Raw genomic sequence first — 255 nt, 5'->3', positions numbered from 1 at the left:
TACGTGCGTGCATACAGAGACATCAAAGTTTGTGGAAGCAATTTGCCATAGAATATAGATCAGGATGATAATAGTCGCAGTAACATCAGATATACTTTTACCAGCCTATGCTTTCTACAGATTTTTACATCGAACGAGATAAACATTTTTATCATCATTGCTATTCATATATCAAAGATTTTTTTTTTATTCACATTTGTTCATATTTTCCTGTTTTCTCGTTTTCATTTTCTCTTTTTCTGCTCCTTAGTAGTT

Source organism: Penaeus monodon, chromosome 29 (genome assembly GCF_015228065.2).
Source record: "Penaeus monodon isolate SGIC_2016 chromosome 29, NSTDA_Pmon_1, whole genome shotgun sequence".
NCBI classification, from domain to species: domain Eukaryota; kingdom Metazoa; phylum Arthropoda; class Malacostraca; order Decapoda; family Penaeidae; genus Penaeus; species Penaeus monodon.
Note: the sequence above shows the minus strand (reverse complement) of the source record.